Raw genomic sequence first — 17,696 nt, 5'->3', positions numbered from 1 at the left:
CTGGGAGGCAGATGTTACAGTGAGCCGAGATCACACCACTGCACTCCAGCCTGGGCAACAGAGCGAGACTCCATCTCAAAAAAAAAAAAAAAAAGAAAACAAGCTTTTAGGTTTATAAACTGAAAACTCTAGATGAAGGATATTTTAAATTTCAATCAACAGCCCTTAATGACAGCTTAGATATAGAGGACCTGGGAGAGGAAGTCATCAAAAGGAACCCCAAGGTTTCTAGGGAATAATAGTAGTGTCTTTACAAGGCTTCTCCAGCAGGGATCCTCCCAGTGATAGGTCCTTCCTGGTGAGTTTAGGGAGCCAAAGTTTCAGAATCAATAATTCATTACTGTTTATTGCTTATTTATTTATTTATTTATTTTTAGAGACAGGGTCTCACTATGTTGCCCAGTGTGGAGTGCAGTGGCTATTCACAGTCATGCTAATAGCTCACTACAGCCTGGAACACTGGTGTTTGAGGGATGGTCCTGCCTCAGCTTCCCAAGTAGCTGGGACTACAGGAGTGGGCCATCATGCCTGCAGGCTTTAATGAATGATTTAAGAATAGTTTCAGGGCTGGGCGTGGTGGCTTACACCTGTAATCCCAGCACTCTGGGAGGCCGAGGCGGGAGGATCACCTGAGGTCAGGAGTTCAAGACCAGCCTGGCCATGGTGAAACCCCGTCTCTACTAAAAATACAAAAAATTAGCTGGCTGTGGTGGTGCGTGCCTGTAATCCCAGCTACTCGGGAGGCTGAGGCAGGAGAATCGCTTGAACCTGGGAGGTGGAGGTTGCAATGAGCCGAGATCGTGCCATTGCACAACAAGAGTGAAACTCTGTCTCAAAAAAAAAACAATAATAGTTTCAGGCAGCTCACGCCTGTAATCCCAGCACTTTGGGAGGCCGAGGCAGGTGGATCACCTGAGGTCGAGAGTCTGAGACCAGCCTGGTCAACATGGTGAAATCCCATCTCTACTAAAAATGCAAAAATTAGCCAGGTGTGGTGATGCACGTCTGTAAACTCAGCTACTTGGGAGGCTGAGGCAGGAGAATTGCTTGAACCTGGGAGGCGGAGGTTGCAGTGAGCCAAGATCACGCCACTGCACTCCAGCCTGGGCGACAGAGACTTTGTCTCAAAAAAAAAAAAAAAATAGTTTCAGATTTACAGAAAAGTTGCACAGATAGTCCAGAGGGTTCTCATATACCCAGAACCCAGTTTCGCCTATTACTTTGTTTTTGTTTTTAGATGGGGTTTTGCTCTTGTTTCTCAGGCTGGAGTGGAATGGTGTGATCTCAGCTAAATGCAACCTCCGCCTTCCAGGTTCAAGCAATTCTCCTGCCTCAGCTTCCCAAGTAGCTAGGATTACAGGCACCCACCACCACGCCTGGCTAATTTTTGTATTTTTAGTACAGACAGGGTTTCACCATGTTGAGCAGGCTGGTCTTGAACGCCTGACCTCAGGTGATCCACCTGTCTCAGCCTCCCAAAGTGCTGGGATTACAGGTGTAAGCCACCGTGTCCAACCAGTTTCTCCTATTATTAACATCTTACACTAGTGTGATACATTTGTCACAGTTAATGAACCAGTAATGACACATTATTATTAACTGAAGACCATACTTTATCAGATTTCCTTAGTTTTAAATTTCATATCCTTTTTCTATTCCAGGATCCCATCCAGGATACACCACATTATATTTATTCATAGTGTCTTCTTAGGCTCTTCTTGACTGTAGCAGTTGTTTCCGCTTTTTATCATCGTCATCCCACGTCAATTCACTGACTAATGGGAGCAAAACTCTTATCTGAGCTAACCATGCACAGTATACAGAATCAGCAAATATTAATAGTTAAGTGTAGATATGTGAAGTCTATGTGGCCACAGCTCCTGGCTCATATCTCTCAATGCCCCTGTTACAGTCTTTTTTTTTTCTTTTTCTTTTTCTTTTTTTTTTTTTTGAGATGGAGTTTCACTTTTGTTGCCCAGGCTGGAGTGCAATGACGCAATCTTGGCTCACTGCAACCTCCGCCTCCTGGGTTCAAGTGATTCTCCTGCCTCAGCCTCCCAAGTAGCTGGGATTACAGACATACGTCACCACGCCCGGCTAATTTTGTATTTTTAGTAGAGACGGGGTTTCTCCATGTTGGTCAGGCTGGTCTTGAACTCCCGACCTCAGGTGATCCACCTGCCTTGGCCTCCCAAAGTGCTGGGATTACAGGCGTGAGCCACCGTGCCCGGCCTACAGTCTTTTGTTATAATGTTAGGACACTTTAGGATTCAGAGGCCGGCCTCAGAAAGCAGACTTTCTTGCTATCTGACTTTCTCCTGCTCTTATTTATTTATTCATTTATTTATGTTTTGAGATAATGTCTCACTCTGTTGCCCAGGTTGAAGTGCATTGGTGTAATCACTGCTCACTGCAGCCTCGATCTCCTGTACTCAATCAATCCTCCCACCTCAGGCTCCTGAGTAGCTGGGACTACAAGTGTGCACCACCATGTCCGGCTAATTTTTTATTTTTTGTAGAGACACTCTCCCTATGTTGCCCAGGCTGGTCTTAAACTCATGAGCTCAAGCAATCCACCTGCTTCGGCCTTCCAAAGTGTGGGAATTACAGGCATGAGCCACCACACCGGGCCTTCCTGTTCTCATTGCACCTGCCAGATGCAGGACTCTAATCTGATTGTGAGTCATAAGACCCTGATTCCAGAGAGGGTCCTACCCTGTAGCCTGGAGGAAGGAAGGCTGCATAGAGAGACCAAGAAGAATCTAACAGACATGCATCTCTCCATTCACATCCTCTGTCATATCCTTTCTAATAAGCTGGTAAACGAAGTGTCTCCCTTAGTTCTGTGAGCTGCTCTAGCAAATGAATTGAGTCCAAAGAGGGGGCTGTAGGAGCCCCAACTTGAAGCTGCTGGGTCAGAAATTCTGGAGCCTTGGGTTTTGACTGGTGTCTGAATGGGGTGGGTGGGGGCAGTTTTGGGGTTTGAGCCCTCAACCTGTGGCCTCTTGGTAGATGGTGTCAGAATCGAATTAGAGGACACCCAGCTGGTGTCTGCTGCAGAACTGATTGCTTGTTTGCTGGTGGGGAGAAATCCTCCATATTTGGTCACAGGAGTCTTCTGTCTGTGTTGATTGTTACTGTTGAGTGAGATAACAGGAACAAACACTCTGAGTTTGTGTGTTTTCCCACACACAAGATCCCTATCTCCATTCTCCCTCCTGCTTCAGTCTTCCTTCTCTGAGGTTCTCAGATGCCCTCCCACCTCCTATATCCCCTCCAGTGTCCTGCACTTTCCTTCTTTGCCCTCTGACTTGAACCTAACAATGGTAAGTTTTCTTTGAAGTCTGATGCTACTTTCTAGCCTTGCTTGCCAAAGGTTGAGATTACCCCCACCTATAGCCATAAACTTGTTTTGTATCTATTAATTTATTTAAATTTCTTTCCTATTTAGGGTAGCTGGCAGGTATTATTAGTACCGAGTCTCCAGTGCAACTCTAAGCAAGAAGTTGCTCCTTCTAATATTGGGGACTGCAGGCCAGGCACGGTGGCTCACGCCTGTAATCCCAACACTTTGGGAGGCCAAGGCGGGCAGATCACAAGGTCAGGAGAATGAGACCATCCTGCTAACACGGTGAAACCCCGTCTCTACTAAAAATACAAAAAATTAGCCAGGCGTGGTGGTGGGTGCCTGTAGTCCCAGCTACTCAGGAGGCTGAGGCAGGAGGATGGTGTGAACCCGGGAGGTGGAGCTTGTAATGAGCCGAGATCACGCCACTGCACTCCAGCCTGGGCAACAGAGTGAGACTGCGTCTCAAAAAAAAAAATATATATATATATATTAGGGGCTGCAAAAAGTAAAGACAGGGAATTTGAGAAGGAGTGCTGGTATACGGGGGAAGTTACTTTGCTTGGTTTGTCTGTGTCCTAAGTAGAGATGAGACGCACAAGTGCAAAAGTTATGGAGAAAGTTAAATACTGATTCAGTACATGGATGAGAGGTCGGTGTTTAAAGTGGAGATTTGAAAGTTGTCTGCTTTTGGAGGTGGCAGGAGAAAGCATGAAAGTGAATGAGCCACTGAAGGGGAAGAGTGGAGGGCAGAGGAAAGGAAAGAGCTTTTTCACAGCTATGGGGAATAGCTGAGAAAGGAAAAAAGTACCCACAGGGACAGGGGAGGGCTAGAGCTGTAGAAAATAATAGAGCAGTGGTATAGAAATCCAAGGAGAAAAGAGTGTGAAAAAATAGGGAGCAGAAGCACAAGAGACATCCGGTAGAAGGAGGACTCACAAAAGCCTTCAGTTTCCAAGCTCAACTGCAGGTGAGGGACAAGGGAACTTGGAATTACTGCATATAAACTGCTTGAAGATGGTGAATAGAAAGGAAAGAAATGTGGCCAGGTGCGGTGACTCACACCTGTAATTCCGGCACTTTGGGAGGCTGAGGCGGGCAGATCTCCTGAGGTCAGGAGTTCAAGACCAGCCTGGCCAACATGGTGAAACATCATCTCTACCAAAAATACAAAAGTTAGCCAGGTGTGGTGGCACACACCTGTAGTCCCAGCTACTTGGGAGGCTGAGGTAGGAGAATCTCTTGAACCCAGGAGGTGGGCCAAGATTGCGCCACTGCACTCCAGCCTGGGCGACGGAGCAAGACTCTGTCTCAAAAAAAAAAAAAAAAAAAAAAAAAAGCAGAGCAGCTACAAGTTACAAGTTGCAAAAGGGTTAGGATAAGGATAAGATTCTTCTCTACACCTTTTTGAGGGCAGAAGGTAACTCAGATGTTACTTCCAGAAGGTGGAATTAAGATGTTGGCCTTTAGTTTCCTCACTCAGTAGGAAGTAAGCTCATGAAGGCAGGGATTGCTGCCTATTGTTGACTTCTGCTATATTCCAAGAGCCTAGAACAGTGCCTGGTACCTGGTAGGTGTTCGATAAATATTGCTGAATAATAGAGCTCAGGAATTAAGTCTAGACACTAGGAAGAGAGGCTGGCTGTAGAATAAGGATCCACTGGGTGTGGTGGCTCATACCTGTAATCCTAGCACTTTGGGAGGCCGAGGTGGGAAGATCACTTAAGGCCAGGAGTTCAGGATCAGCCTGAGCAACATAATGAGCCCCCATCTGTACCAAAAAAAAAACCTAAAAACATTTTTTATCTATATAATTTTCTTTTTTTTTGAAATAGAGTCTCACTCTGTTGTGCAGTGGCACGATCTTGGCTCACTGCAACCTCTGCCTCCGAGTTCAGGTGATTCTCCCACCTCAGCCTCCTGAGTAGCTGGGATTACAGGTGCACGCCACCATGTCCAGCTAATTTTTGTAGTTTTAGTATACAGGGTTTTGCCATATTGGCCAGGCTGGTCTCGAACTCCTGACCTCAAGTGATCCACCTGCCTCAGCCTCCTAAAGTGCTGGGATTACAGGCATGAGCCACCACATCTGGCAAATATATTTTTAAAAAATAGAATTAGGGATAAGTATCTCTTTCTTTTAGACCATGGGGAAGATTTATGAGCTAGAGATAAGGAAGAGACTTAGGCCTGCTAGCCCTGGGCTGAATGCTATGGTACCCAGTGAGGATAGACTATTGGAGGGCAGGCCTGTTAGGGGACTGAGGTCAGAAATCCCCTCCTGCTTCCATATAGGCAGCCAAGAGCTGGCCTGGGACACCAGCTGGGTGCTTTTCCCAGCCCTTTGCATTCCAGCCAGTATACAATGAAGAAAGAGTGACAGTGTGGTGACATGATTTAGGTTAATGAGCTACTGATCACCTGCCAAGTGGGTGGGAAGTTTTTTTTTTTTTCTGCCCACTTCTGTAGAAAAAATTTTTTATGAATGACTCATCTTGTCTCATTACTCAGAGTACAAATTTGTGAGCTGGTAATAAGAGGTCAAAACCTAAGGAGAACATATCCACCCCCACTCTCCAACACCCAGTTTCTGGTAGATGGATATGCTCATTATCTTGATTGTGGTAAAAATTTCATGGATGCATACATATGTCAGAACTATCAAATTGCACACTTTACATTTGTGCAGTTTACTGTTTGTCAGTTACACCTCAGTAGGGCTGTTTATGAAAAGGAAAAATCTTATATGTAAACTTTTTATAATCACAGAGTTTGGATACTTAATTTATTAACTTGCATATATAAATTTATCTAATTCATCTTTGCAGTCAAAGAGAAAGTCATTTCTAGAAAAAAAAACTGAATAATCATTTTGGGGAAAACAAAGGACAGCCTAGGGAGACTAGATACAAAGAGTGTCATTGTAGAATTTCTAGCCACACACCAGAATAAACTAGCCTCTCCCACTCCTGAGGGGAGAAATGAGGAAAAAGTCTTTGCTTAGCTGGAGTGAGAATGTTGCATTCTTTTGTAAGCTTTTTGTAATTCTTTGTTTATCTAGTTGACTTTCTCCTTGAGACCAGCCTTTCCTTCTCCGCTTCAATCTACAGGAAATCCTCCCTCTCCTATAGAGAGAAAGACGACTTTCTCCTAGGGAAGCCAGTTGTTCTGCCACTCTGCTGGCCCGAGGCTTCTATTTCTTAGTCCCCTTGATGTGCTACAAAACTTGAGAGACACAAGTCTATCAAGTCTCTCAACTCCCTTATTCTAAAATGATACAGGCACATGCCACCATGCCCGGCTACTTTTTGTACTTTTTGTAGAGATAGGGTCTCACTACGTTGCCCAGAATGGTCTTAAACTCCTGACCTCAAGCAATCCCTGCACCTTAACCTCCCAAGTTCTGGGATTACATGCATGAGCCACTGCACTCAGGCATAAATCTGTGTTTTTTAAGCCACTAAATTTGTGGTACTTTGTTATAGCAGCCATAGAAACTAATACAAACGTTACCTGACACACAGTAGATAATCAATAAGCATTTGTTACTTGACCAACTTATATCTGGTACTTCAGCCAATAATAAAAATAATACTTCACACCAGGAGTGGTGGCTCACGCCTGTAATCCCAGCACTTTGGGAGGCCAAGGCGGGTGGATCACGAGGTCAGGAGAAGCAGACCATCCTGGCTAACAGGGTGAAACCCCATATCTACTATAATTACAAAAAATTAGCTGGACATGGTGGCGGGCGCCTGTAGTCCCAGCTACTTGGGAGGCTGAGGCAGGAGAATTGCTTGAACCCAGGAGGCAGAGGTTTCAGTGAGCCGAGATCATGCCACTGCACCCCAGCCTGGGCGACAGAGTGAGACTCCATCTCAAAAAAAAAAACAAAACACACACACAAAAAACTAAAAACCTTCACAATAGCAAAATGTGTTTAAATTCTTAATCTCATTTTGTTGTCACACTTATTAGCCTTACTTTATAGATAAGGAAATGGAAAATCAATTGCCCAAAGTCATATATATATACACATATATATACACACATATATATACATATATACATATATACACACACATATATACATATATACATATATACACACATATATACATATATACACACATATATACATATATACACACATATATACACATATACACATATATACACACATATATACACATATATACACATATATACATATATACACACATATATATACACATATACACATATATACACACATATATACACATATATACACATATATATACACATATATATGTGTATATATGTGTATATATGTGTATATATATATATATTTTTTTTTGAGACAGAGTCTCGCTCTGTCACCCAGGCTGGAGTACAGTGGCACGATCTTAGCTCACTGCAACCTCTGCCTCCTGGGTCCAAGTGATTCTCCTGCCTCAGCCTCCCAAGTAGCTGGGATTACAGGTGCCAGCCACCATGCCCAGCTAATTTTTGTTATTTTCAGTAGTGATGGGGTTTCACCATGTTAGCCAGGCTGACCTTGAACTCCTGACCTCAGGTGATCCACCCGCCTTGGCCTCCCAAAGTGCTGGGATTACAGGCATGAGCCACCACTCCCGGTTGAAATCCCATATATTTTAAGAAGCAAAAAGTAGATTTAGAACCGATATCCTAGTTTTCTCTTTTAATGACATTGTGTCAACAATAAATGACATGTAAAAAAAATCACTCACAATCCTTTGACTCTATTTAATAGATCAACCAGTTTTATTTTTCCATGTCTTCGAGGTCTCATCCATACAAATACGCATTAAAAATATTTATGCCAGGCCAGGCGCGGTGGATCACGCCTGTAATCCCAGCACTTTGGGAGGCCAAGGCGGGCGGATCACGAGGTCAGGAGATCGAGACCATCCTGGCTAACGCCGTGAAACCCCATCTCTACTAAAAATACAAAAAAAATTAGCCGGGCATGGTGGCGGGCGCCTGTAGTCCCAGCTACTCAGGAGGCTGAGGCAGGAGAATGGCATGAACCTGGGAGGCGGAGCTTGCAGTGAGCTGAGATCGCGCCCCTGCACTCCAGCCTGGGCGACAGAGCGAGACTCCATCTCAAAAAAAAAAAAAAAAAAAAATTTATGCCAGGTGCGGTGGCTCATGCCTGTAATCCCAGCACTTTGGGAGGCTGAGGCAGGCAGATTACCTTAGGTCAGGAGTTCAAGACCAGCCTGGCCAACATGGTGAAACCCCGTCTCTACTAAAAATACAAAAATTAGCCAAGCGTGGTGGTGGGTGCCTGTAGTCCCAGCTACTTGGGAGGCTGAGGCAGGAGAATTGCTTGAACCCGGGAGGTTGCAGTGAGCTGAGATTGCGCCACTGTACTCTAGCCTGGGTGACAGAGCAAGACTCCGTCTCAAAAAAAAAAGAAAAAAAAAAAAAGGGCCAGGTGCAGTGGCTCATGCCTGTAATCCCAGCTCTCTGGGAGGCCGAGGCAGGCAGATCACGAGGTCAGGAGATCGAGACCATCCTGGCTAACACAGTGAAACGCCGTCTCTACTAAAAATACAAAAAATTTGCTGGGTGGCGGGCACCTGTAGTCCTAGCTACTCGGGAGGTTGAGGCAGGAGAATGGCATGAACCCGGGGGGCAGAGCCTGCAGTGAGCCGAGATGGTGCCACTGCATTCCAGCCTGGGCGACAGAGTGAGACGCCGTCTTAAAAAAAAAAATTTATGGCCAGGTGCAGTGGCTCATGCCTGTAATCCCAGCACTTTGGGAGGCCGAGGTGGGCGGATCATGAGGTCAGGAGTTCGAGACCAGCCTGGCCAACATAGTGAAACCCCATCTCTACTAAAAACTTAAAAATTAGCCGGATGTGGTGGCACTCACCTGTAGTCCCAGCTACTCAGGAGGTTGAGGCGGGAGAATCGCTTGAACCTGGGAGGCAGAGGTTGCGGTGAGCCGAGATCGCACCATTGCACACTAGCCTGGGTGACAAGGTGAGACTCCATCTAAAAAAAAAAAAAAATTATAACTATATTGTGTATGTGTAAATATATGCATATATATAACTATATATAAACTACAGAAACCTTATATGTGCATATATATACAGTTTTCACTTTCTCTGTTCAATATTATTTTATCACCCAGTACATTGGTTTGGATTCTCTGAGAAGGAGATGCTCAAAGTTAGGAGCAGAAGAGGTTTATTGGGGGTAATGCCTGTGAAAGATAAAGGGAGAGGAAGCAGGATGGATAGGGAGAGCCTCAAGTCATGATGCGGATCTGACAAAGTCTCAGTCAACTCCGTGGGAGACGAGGGGCAAAGTTGGGCAGAAATGGCCAGGCTTTAGCATGCACACCATGCTCAATCGTTGTCTGGAGGCTGCCTGGGAAGAGTGTGGTCTTAACATGAACATGATCGTGAATCCTGAAGTTGCTGTAGCTGGAAGCCGTGAGATAACTGCACTCCTACAGCTGAACAGAAAGTTCTTTCGTGAAAGGAATCCACATGGGGTACCTCCATGGCTGCTCCAGTCCACCCTTTGTATCATGTGGATTCACTTCTCCAGACATAATTGGGAAGGGCTTCTCTTCCTGTGAAAAACTTAGATGAGCGTGATTAGTGGAATAATATACAGCCCCCATTGCTGCAGTTGTTCTTGGAGGTGCAACAGGTACTCATTGTTTCCTTCTTCTACTCTAAATCCCTCTTGCCCTCAGCTATCACTTCTACTAGTCTCAGTGGCTTACTGATGCTGTGGCCCAAACCCTAATTCCTCAGGGGTCTGAGGCCCCTTTCTCAGGCCAGGGTTGCTGCATTTATCATTCATAGTCATAACTAAGCAAAGGAGTACCAAGAAATGCCCAAGTCGCAGTGGCGCATGCCTGTAATCTCAGCCCTTTGAGAGGCTGAGGCGGACGGATGACCTGAGGTCAGGAGTTCGAGACCAGCCTGACCAACATGGTGAAACCCCGTCTCTACTAAATACAAAAAATTAGCAGGGTGTAGTCGCGCATGCCCGTAATCCCAGCTACTTGGGAGGCTGAGGCAGGAGAATCACTTGAACCTGGGAGGCGGAGGTTGCAGTGAGCCAAATGGCGCCATTGCACTCCGGCCTGGGCAACAAGAGTGAAACTCCATCTAAAAAAAAAAAAAGAAGAAAGAAATGCCCAAGTGAGTCACCACACATATTCTTCCCTGCCCCAATTGTAAAACAGCAGCCTTACCTCTTCCCTGATCAGGGTCAATCACACTGGCCATATGATAATGATAATTTCTCTTCTTACTTGGTGATTCCTGAATACAAGGAGTTCAAAGTGCCCAAGTGGTAGCCATACCATGTAACTTAATGTGACCTTTCCTGGAAGAGTATGGCCCTTTGGGGATCAGAATGTCTCACCATGCGGAGCCCAGAGCTGCAGAATAGGAAGCATAAAGTCCCTCAGTGGGTCACTGAGAGCGATGATAAGTGGGGCTATACTTTTTCTGCTCCAGATGTCACTCAGAGCAGGCAGTCTTTCGTGCCACCTAGTATATGAGTCTGAGCGGTGTTTCTAGTGTGGAAAGTGTTGCCTTCAGAACCTGAAGAGACCTGCCAGGTACTTCGATTCCGTCTTTGTGGTAGGGGATGCAAGATGCAGCAATTTGTCTTTTACTTTAGAAAGGATGTCCTGGCATGTCCCTTAAACACCAAACTCCTAAAACACCGACTGAGGTGATCATCCTCTGAATCTTAGGGATCTCTTCCATGATCTGGAGGACATGTGTCTTACCAAAGCCTCTAGTATGCTAGCTACTCTTGCTCATCCTGACTGACGGGCATGATGTCATTGATATAATGGATCAAAGTGATGTTCTGCAGGATGTCTGAACAGTCTAGATTGCTTCTGACTAGATGGGGTGGATCCACTGTAAGCTGGACTTTGGCTAGTACTCTTTTATCCAGCTCTTATAAGCTCCCACTCCAATAGGGGAGTGAAGATGACACTTTGGGACTATGTTTCAATGTCAGTTCAGATCCTGTGCCCAACAGTCATCTGTGCACAGTCACCTGAATAAATACTTACAAGTCCCCTTTTGGAAGGACTGGGGAATCATTATAGTATATAATTACCATGGTGTTGCCAGTCTTTGGGGACCTGTGTACCTCTATAGTCAATGAGTTTTGGGTCTGAAAACTGACTTAGGTTCTGGAACCAGACAAAGGAGCATGCTTTTTAACTGAGAGCTCCATCCTCAGGTTCCTGCTCATCCATTCTTGCTCTCTGTTAATTACACATCTTCAGCAATATCCTTGTTTTGACTGCACATCCATTTTGCCCCCTAAGGATAGCATGTTTTATTAACCATCGATACAACTCTTCATGTCAAGCCCCTTGCCAGTCTCTCTGATACTTGTAACCCCCATCCCATGGCTTCTGGCAATTAAGTGCTGCCACCAGCCTCTACTACCTCAGTACACCCATCATCCTTGTCACTATAACAGAGCCAAGCTTGTGACAGTGTCTCCTCCTGTTAGCACTGGCTTGTAGAAGAAAGCCACAACTAAGCTTCTGTGTGATGCTGGCACTTTCACCAGCACATTTTTGATGGCCTTGGTAAATGGGATTCCTGGCTGGCGCAGTGGCTCACACCTGTAATCCCAGCACTTTGAAGGCCAAGGCAGGCAGATCACCTGAGGTCAGGAGTTTGAGTCCAGCCTGGCCAACATGGTGAAACCCTGTCTCTACTAAAAATACAAAATTAGGCCGGGCGCGGTGGCTCATGCCTGTAATCCCAGCACTTTGGGAGGCTGAGACAGGTGGATCATGAGGTCAGGAGATCGAGACCATCCTGGCTAACACAGTGAAACCCTGTCTCTACTAAAAATACAAAAAAAAAAAAAAATTAGCCAGGTGTGGTGGCATGCGCCTGTAGTCCCAGCTACTCGGGAGGCTGAGACAGGAGAATTGCTTGAACCTGGGAGGCGGAGGTTGCAGTGAGCCAAGATCGCGCCACTACACTCCAGCCTGGGTGACAGAGCGAGACTCCGTCTCAAAAATAATAATAATAATAATAATACAAAAATTAGCCGGGCGTGGTGGCGTATGTAATCCCAGCTACTGGGGAGGGTGAAGCAGGAGAATCACTTGAACGCGGGAGGCAGAGGTTGCAGTGAGCTGAGATTGCACCACTGCACTCCAACCTGGGTGACAGAGTGAGACTCCATCTCAAAAAAAAAGGGATTCCTCCGGGCCTTCTATGGAGCATTCTTAGAATTCACTCTATCATGCCCGTTTTGCTGAGCCATTTAATCTTTTCTTCCCCCAGTTGCTATGGCAATACAGACATTTGACCTTCACTCGCAACCATTATCATTTCCTCCATGCTCCTAGGAGCCACTAGGGGCAGGTCCTTACCAGGAAGTTAAATTCCTTTTTATTTTTATTTTTTTTGAGACGGAGTTTCATTCTTGTTGCTCAGGTTGGACTGCAATGGCACGATCTTGGCTCACTGCAACCTCCGCCTCCCGGGTTCAAGCAATTCTCCTGCCTCAGCCTCCTGAGTAGCTGGGATTACAGGCATGCGCCACCACACCTGGCTAATTTTGTACTTTTAGTAGAGACGGGGTTTCTCCATGTGAGTCAGGCTGGTCTCGAACTCCCGACCTCAGGTGGTCCGCCCACCTCGGCCTCCCAAAATGCTAGGATTACAGGTGTGAGCCACGGTGCCCGGCCAGGAAGTTATATTCTATCCCAAGAAAGTGGTCCCCAAGTAAAAAAACTTGCCCTTAATCCACTTTTATATTTCATCCCCTTGATTAAGCACTGTCAAAATCCAATCCCATGGGTACTTCCCTACTCTTACCACTAAACGTTGGCCAGTTCTCGCAGGATACTTTGGGTTATAGTCCCTTTCTTTCCTTATTAGGCCTAGTATGTCCTTAGCTACCAGACTATGCTGTAATTTAACCCATGAGAGTTTAAGATTAAGATCTTCACAGTCAGGAGATCATGGGAGGGGAGAGGCCTCTGCAGTGTCTTAAGGCTCTGAGGGTTCAGAGGAGTGCAGAAAGCCAGAATCTTTGGGGGGACCCGCCCAGATATTTCTATTCCACGTATTAGGGTCCCAGGTTTTCCCAAGCAGAGTCCTGACCTTGATTGCAGATCTGCCTCTGGGAGCTCTATTGAAGTCCTCGAGTTTGGTCTTCAGATTTTTTTGCTCTCTCACTGCTATAGATAAGGGCCTCTTTGTAAGCCATCAGAAAGGCCCTCTGACCTTCACAGTTAATTTCCAACGTTTGTTAACTACTCTCAGCTTTTCATTTTCTCCTGGCAGGGCCCAGTGCAACTTAATAACAGCCAGCCAATTCCATTGTCCCTGTACTCACTGCTGTCCCTCCGCCTACCCCCTATGCCTGAACTGTTCCACCACAGGAACATTCTCTCATTTCACATCAGTGAAAATTTAGCAACTTGGCTACCATCTTGTTCCAGAGACTACCTGTACCCCACAACATCCAGGAGGGGTTCTTGTTGCCAGCCAGGCAGTGAGTACTGCAGTTCCCTAAACCTATCTTACTGCTCGCTTTTTCAGACCACTTCTGGAGTGGTCACCTGAGTCAGTTCAGGTGGTCTGGGGAGCAGATACTGAGACAAAGTTAGGAGTGCAAGAGGCTTACTGGCTGGCAACACCTGTGAAAGATAAAGAAGGAGGCAGGAATGGGCAGAGAAAGACTTTGGATAGGCTTCCCTATCCTGATAAAGTAAAGGAAGGCAGAAGCAAAATCGGCAAGAAAAACCTCAAGCTATGGTGCAGATCCTTCCAAGTTGCAGTCTACCCAGTGGAAAGCACCAGGGCAAAGGTTATCACATAGAGAAATCAACAGTGGGCAGAAACGGCCAGGTCCCAGTAACCACACTGTCAGTCATTGGCTTGGGGCTGTTCAGGAAGAGTGTGGCCTTAGCTCTGACATGGTAGTGGATCCCAAAGGTGATGAATGGCAGATTCTTTCTAAGGGATGTCATGGCTGCCACATCAGGTATTTTTGTCTTGGAGTTCAGTGCTATTTCCATATGTCATTTTGCCTCTGTATTATGAGACTTATACTTTGAAAAAGATTCAGATAAAAAACCTGAGCAAATCAGGCAATTAATGGGATTCTGCTAAAACTCTTTGCCACAGTGGACTGTGAGAGAACTGGAGGAGTCTCAGGGCTTGCGGGATGTGTGTACAGGTTTGAGCTGCCAAGCTTCTGTCCCCTTCATTGATGAGAGGAGGAAAGCGAGATGGGAAGTAGAATCAGCTGTTGTTTGGGTGCGTGGAGGAAAACTGGCTCTCTCCTCAGAATGGCGTTTTAACAACCCAGAAAAAGAATTACACAGAAGGAATCTGTTCCTTTTAATTTCTCTTTTTGTTGTTGTTTTTTGAGATGGTGTCTTGCTCTGTTGACCAGGCTGGAGTGCAGTGGGGCGATCTCAGCTCACAGCAACCTCTGCCTCCCGGGTTCAAGCGATTCTCGTGCCTCAGCCTCCCAAGTAGCTGGGATTACAGGCACATGCCACCATGCGCAGCTAATTTTTTTTCTTTATTTTTAGTGGAGATGAGATTTCACCATGTTGGCCAGGCTGGTCTCGAACTCCTGACTTCAGGTGATCCACCTGCCTCAGCCTCCCAAAGTGCTAGGATTACAGGCTTGAGCCACCATGCCTGGCCTGGGAATTGGAAATATATGGCCTGTCTTGCTCTTTTTTTTTTTTTCCTTTTAAATGATATTCTTATTTTGAATGTAGACTGAAGGCCAGGTGCTATGGCTCACGCCTGTAATTCCAGCATCTTGGGAGGCCAAGGTGGGTGGATTGCTTGATCCCAGGAGTTCAGGAGCAGCCTGGCCAACATAGGGAAACCCCATTTCTACTATTTAAAAAACAAACAAAAAAATGAATATATACTAGAGACTTTGAACTTACTGGAATTTAGCTGCTCAGAGAGTTAGAGATGCGCAGCTAGGACAATAGGGGCTACAGGGTGTGGTGAGATACAAGGAACTTGGAAATGAGTCTTTCCCTTGTCGGGGAGTGACTCTGATTAAACTGAAAAAAGTTGCTTGGAATGCTTTGTCCCAGACAATTATCCTTTATGTACTAGATTTGGTTACACTTACTCACGTTCCTAGCTGATAACAAAAGGAAAAGGTGGGAGGCAGAACATGACTTTTTCCTCTTCAAGAAACCCAAAGGAAACAATACAGTTATGAAATCTGGGATCATCTTCATAATTCTCAGAGAAAACAGAGCCCCAAATATTTTGAAGACTTGGCTAGGAGTACAGCTTTCCCAGAAGTAAAATTAGAATACAGATATCTTGACTCCTGACTTGGTACGCTGCCTCAGTGATGTCCATTCACGAAATCTCTGTAGCTCTGCCTCCCTAGTCAAACTGAGAAAAGAGTGGACGACATGGGTCACAAAGAATGAAATATCTTTTGAGGACTCTTGGAAGTCCTGTACTCAAAGATTGGACATGTATATAAAGTGAGTATATGCAGTGACCATTTCTTATCTTCCCTAACCAGAATAGAAATTGTACTTAGCCAGGAAAAGCCCCAAGTGTTAGTATAATTACATAATATTATTGCTGTTGAAGAGCAAAGTATTTGTAAACAAAGCTCAAGAGAGAAATGATGAGTAATACGCTAAAAGAGCATCAGGGTGAGTGGTCCTTGCTTTTCCCTCCTTTTGCCACCACTGTGGGTTTTTTTTTTTTTTTTTTTTTTTTTTTTTGAGACAGAGTCTTGCCCTGTTGCCCAGGCTGGAGTGCAATGGCACGACCTTGGCTCACTGCAACCTCCGCCTCCTGGGTTCAAACGATTCTCCTGCCTCAGCCTCCCGAGTAGCTGGGATTACAGGCGCCCACCACCATGCCCAGCTATTTTTTGTATTTTTAGTAGAGACGGGGTTTCACCATGTTGGCTAGGCCACCATGTTGTTGAACTCCTGACCTCAGGTAATCTGCCTGCCTCAGCCTCCCAAAGGGCTGGGGTTACAGATGTGAACCACTGCGCCCGGCCACCACTGTGGTTTTTAGGGTTTACCTCAATCAAGCCTTACCATTGCATTTATCATAGAGACTTTCTGAAGTACTGCGTCTTTCCTGCTCAAGAACATTTAATAGCTCTCCATTACCTACCAATAAAGCCCACATTTCTTTTTACTTCTTTCTTTTTTTTTTTTCTTAAAGAAACATAGTGTAGCTCTGTTGCTCAGGCTAGAATACTGTGAAAGCCCACATTTCTTTTCTTTTCTCTTTGTCACCCAGGCTAGAGTGCAATGGTGCAATGGAGCGATGTCAGCTCACAGCAACCTCTGCCTCCCGGGTTCAAGCGATTCTCCTGCTTCAGCCTCCTGAGTAGCTGGGATTACAGGCACCCGCCATCATGCCTGGCTAATTTTTTGGTATTTTTGTAGAGACAGAGTTTCACCATGTTGGCCAGACTGGTCTTGAACTCCTGATCTCAGGTGATCCACCTGCCTCAGCTTCCCAAAGTGCTAGGATTACAGGTGTGAGCCACCGAGCCCAGCCGAAAGCCCACATTTCTTATTCTGATATTCTAGGCTTTATACAATCTACCCCAGAATTTACCTATCATCTTATTTACCACTATTCTCTGTCCCTTTGCTCTACAGGTTAACCTTCCAGTTTGCTAAACTGACATGATGCTTTTCTGCCCCTAGGGCCTTTGCACGTTTTCTTGCTGTCTTTCTTCCTTCCTTTCCCCTGCCTGTTTTTTCAAGGCCCAGATTATAAATCACTCTATTCTAGTTGAAAGGGAAGCTTTCCAGTAACACTTCATTTGTGCCATTGATTTGGCATTTATCATATTCTTCCTTAGGCTTGTAGATAATACCAGCAGTTCCAAAACCTTTTAACAAATTCTCCAGCCCTGAGAATCACTTCTCTTTGGCAGGTCCAGTAATCTGGTGAACTAGTTACCTGCCTCAACTTTCTCAACTCCTCACTCTTTCACATCTGTTCTTCCAATTTAAGTTCCAGAACAGAGACTTCACCTTCTCCTCTAAGTTCCAAGTTTTGACTATTTGGCTGTTCTCTTTTTCTCTTTTCCTCTTTCTCCCATCTCATCTTAGTTCTTGAATCTTGTCTCCTTTTCTAGCTTCTTATTAAAACATAACCAAGTCTCTTCTTCTTCTCCTTTCTTTTTTTTGAGATGGAGTTTCGCTCTTGTTGCCCAGGCTGGAGTGCAATGGCACAATCTCGGTTCGCTGAAACTTCTGCCTTCCAGGTTCAAGCAATTATCCTACCTCAGCCTCCCAAGCAGCTGGGATTACAGGTATGTGCCACCACACTCAGCT

The sequence above is a fragment of the Pan troglodytes genome, chromosome 1 (assembly GCF_028858775.2).
Source record: "Pan troglodytes isolate AG18354 chromosome 1, NHGRI_mPanTro3-v2.0_pri, whole genome shotgun sequence".
Classification (NCBI taxonomy): Eukaryota; Metazoa; Chordata; class Mammalia; order Primates; family Hominidae; genus Pan; species Pan troglodytes.
This window is presented reverse-complemented; position numbering follows the sequence as displayed.